The sequence below is a fragment of the Vulpes vulpes genome, chromosome 13, assembly GCF_048418805.1.
Source record: "Vulpes vulpes isolate BD-2025 chromosome 13, VulVul3, whole genome shotgun sequence".
Taxonomy (NCBI): Eukaryota; Metazoa; Chordata; class Mammalia; order Carnivora; family Canidae; genus Vulpes; species Vulpes vulpes.
In genome coordinates this window covers 89,172,719-89,176,886 of record NC_132792.1, presented here as the reverse complement: position 1 = coordinate 89,176,886, position 4,168 = coordinate 89,172,719, and the positions used below count along the sequence as shown (strand labels likewise).

General features: G+C 40.3%; 1 pseudogene; it reads right to left on the bottom strand.

Moving 5' to 3' along the window:
- Window positions 1–282: 282 nt before the first annotated feature.
- LOC112925224 (farnesyl pyrophosphate synthase pseudogene) lies at window positions 283–1,329 on the bottom strand (annotated as a pseudogene).
- Window positions 1,330–4,168: the final 2,839 nt, after the last annotated feature.

Genomic DNA, 4,168 nt, shown 5'->3' with positions numbered 1-4,168 from the left:
GATGTGTTTATTTTAGAGAGAGAGCACAGGCAGGAGGGGCAGAGGGAGAGGAAAAGAGAATCCCAAGCAGACTCCACAGTGTGAAGCCTAATACAAGACTTGATCCCAGGACCCTGAGATCATGACCTGAGCTGAAACCAAGTCAGATGCTCAACCAACTGTGCCACCTAGGTCCCCTTAATTTTATTTTATTCTATTTTATTATTTATTTATTTATTTAATTTTTTTTAAGAGTGGACAATTTATTGAGAGCCACCCCGCCCCACACTTGCAGTGTCTAGGTCACTTTTTCCTCTTGTAGATATTGTGCACAAGGCCTAAGAAGATGGATGGGGGCAAGGGCAAGGCGCACTGCTCGATGAGGCTCATGAGATGGCTGTAGCTGTCTTCCTCATACTGGGTGAAATTGGCCAGCAGGTTCAGCTCCTCCTACAGCACCTTCACCCAGGCCACCTTCTCTGCCTCCTTCTGCCCATAATTCTCCTTCCAGTCCTCTGGAGATGCCTGCTGCAGACACTGAACCACCAACCAGCTGCACTTGTTGTCCTGAATACCTGTGCCAATCTTACCCGTCACACTGGGATCCCCAAAGAGATCCAGGAAATCATCCTGACTCTGAAAGAACTCCTCCATATCCAGCATCTTAGCATTGGCATGCTCTTTCTCCCCATCGATGCCTTACATATACATGGCAGCAGCCATGGGAAGATATAACGAGTAGAAGGCCATCTTGCACTTGACAATAGACTTGTACCTCTTCTCAGTGAACCTGCTGAGATCCACGCTGCCCTGTGGGGAGGTGATGAGGTCCAGGGTCTGTCCAATCTCAGTCTGGTAGGAACTCTGGAGGAAAAGCTCAATCAGGTCCAGGTAATAGGGCTGTTCCTGGCAGTAGACCTTCAGCAGGCAGTAGATACATGCTTCCAGAAGCAAAGTATCATTGATGGCATCCAAGCCTCTGCCTGGCTTCTGATACCAACAGATCTGCCCCTGTTGGGTGAGAGACGAGTCCATGATGTCATCTGACACCAGGAAGAAAGCCTGGAGCAGCTCCACACACCAGCTCACAGTCAGGGCTCACTGCAGACTTGCAGCATCCTGCATCCTGGGCTCCACCAGCTCCTGAAATGCTATCAACACTGTCAAACCCTGCTGGCACTTGCCTCCAACAGCATTGTACTCCAAGACTTCCTTGAGCTGGGCAATGGCATCTCCCATCTCTAGGTGGCCCATGCCATCCTCGGTCAGCATCTTGACAATCTGGGGGAAGTGCTGGATGAAATCCTGTCTTGCTTGGGCATAAGTGTCCAACATCTGGTCTCCATTCATTCTGCTCCTGGATGCCAGCTCTACTAATTTTTATTTATTTATTTATTTATTTATTTATTTATTTATTTATTTATATTTATTTATGATAGGCACACAGTGAGAGAGAGAGAGAGGCAGAGACACAGGCAGAGGGAGAAGCAGGCTCCATGCACCAGGAGCCCGATGTGGGACTCGATCCCGAGTCTCCAGGATCGCACCCTGGGCCAAAGGCAGGCGCCAAACCACTGCGCCACCCAGGGATCCCCTAATTTTTATTTTTATGTATCTTTTATTTTTTTATTATTTGTTTCCTTTCATCATATATATATGTATATACATATACATATATATGTATGTGTGTGTGTATACACACACACACACACACACACACACTTTTCTTTCTTTCTTATTTTGAGATCTAGTTTCTTTTAACAAGCAGACCAAAACATACTTAGGATTTAGTTTGCTGTTGTTGTTTTGTTGTTTTCTCTTTTTCTCTCTTCTTTTCTTTTCTGGGCAAAATGATGAGACAGAGAAATTCACCCCATAAGAAAGAGGAGGAGGTAGTACTCCCAGCCAGGAATTTATATGGATATAAGTAAGATGTCTGAACTAGAATTTAAAACAATGATTATAAGGATATAAATAGGGCTTGAGAAAACTATAGAAGACACTAGGGAATCTCTTACTGTAGGAATAAAAGAACTAAAATCTAGTCAGGCTGAAATTAAGAATGTTACAACCAAGATGCATCCCAATTGGAGGCCATAAAAATGAGTGTGAATAAAGTAGAAGAGCAAAACAGTGATAAAGTAGATGAAATTATGGAAAACAATGAAGCTGAGAAGAAGGGAAAAAAACTATTAGATCACGAAGTTAGACTTAGGGAACTCAGTAACTTCATAAAGCAAAATAATATCCATATTACAGGACTTCCAGAAGTAGAGTGGGGAAAAGGGGGCAGAAGTTTTATTTGAACAAATTAAAGTTGAAAACGTCTCAAATCTGGGGAAGGAAACAGGCATTGAAGTTTAAGAGGCACAGAAAACTCCCCTCAAAATCAACAAAAATAGGCCCAACCCATGACATATTATAGTGAAACGTGCAAATTACAAAGATAAAGAGAAAATTCTAAAAGCAACTCGAGATAAGAGATCCCTAACCTACAAGGGGAGACACATAAGGCTGGCAGCAGACCTGTTCACAGAGACCTGGCAGGCCAGGAATGTGCTAAAAGGGAAAAATATGCATCCAAGAACTTTATCCAGCAAAGCTGTCATTCAGAATAGAAGGAGAGATAAAGAGGGGGGTGGGGGTGGGGAGGATCCTAAAGGAATTTGAGAACATTAGACCAGTAGTGCAAGAAATATTAAAGGGGACCCTTTGAACAGAGAGACCAAAATTAACAAAGACTAGAAAACAGGGATAATCTACAGGAACTCATAGCAATGACAGATCATCTAAGCAGAAGATCAACAAGGAAACAATAACTTTGAAAAACACACTAGGCCAGATGGACTTAACAGATATATTCAGAGCATTTTATCCTAAAGTAGCATAATACATATCCTTATATAGTGTACATGGGACATTCTCCAGAATAGATCACATACTAGGTCACAAATCAGGCCTCAACAAGTAAAAAAAAGACTGAGATCACACCATGCATATCTTCTGAACACAATGTTATGAAACCTGAAGCCAACCACAGGAAAAAATTTGGAATGACCACAAATACATGAAGGATAAACATGCTACTAAAGATGAATGGAAATCAAAGAAGTAATTAAAAAATATATGGAAACAAATGAAAATGAAAACACAACCATTCAAAACCTTTGGGATAAGCAAAAGTGGTCCTAAGAGGGAAGTATATTGCAATACAGACATACCTCATGAGGCAGGAAAAATATGGAAAGAACCCTATGTACATCAACAGATGAATGAAGATATGGGTTATAAGCACACATGTGTGCATGCACACACATGCACATACACACACACAAATGTAATATTACTCAGCCATCAAAAAGAATGAAATATTAACCATCTGTAATGATGCGGGTGAAACTAGAGAATATTATGCTAAGCAAATAAATCAATCAGAGAAAGACAAATTATCATATGGTTTCACTCATTTGTGGACTTTAAGAAAAAAAAAACAGATGAGCATGTGGGAACTGGAAAGGAACAATAAGATGAAAACAGAGAGGGAGGTAAATCCTAAGAGATTTTTAAGTATAGGGAACAAACTGAGGGTTACTGGAGGAGAGGTGAGGGAGATAGGGTAACTGGGTGAGATAGGCATTAAGGAGGGCACATGATGTAATGAGTAGTGGTGAATCACTAAATTCTACCCCTGAAACTAATAATACATTACATGTTAACTAAATTGAAATAAAAAATAAATAAGCTACATATATATATAGCTTATATATATATGTAGCTTATTTATTTTTTATTTCAATTTAGTATATATATATACTAGTATATATATATATAGTATATATATATATACACACACACACACACACACACACACATATATATATAAATTCCATTCTAACCCTAAATAAAAAGAGGAACTCAACCACCCTTGCTTCAGGGAGTCATGGCTTTGGAAGCCATTGCCGGTGATCTTATTCGCTGCAAATAAAGTTTTCTTCCTATCACAACTCAGTCTTATGCAGTGTCTGACTCACTAAGGATCAAACTCATGTTGGTTTAGTTACACTAGTTCTGACCTTTCCATCCAAAAGTACTGAATTTCCAAGAGCTGCTTATTTGTCACATGAATGCAATTGGCATAAAGTCCACAGGAGATATCTTGAGAAGGGGAGCTCCCTGTGCTCATTTTTAG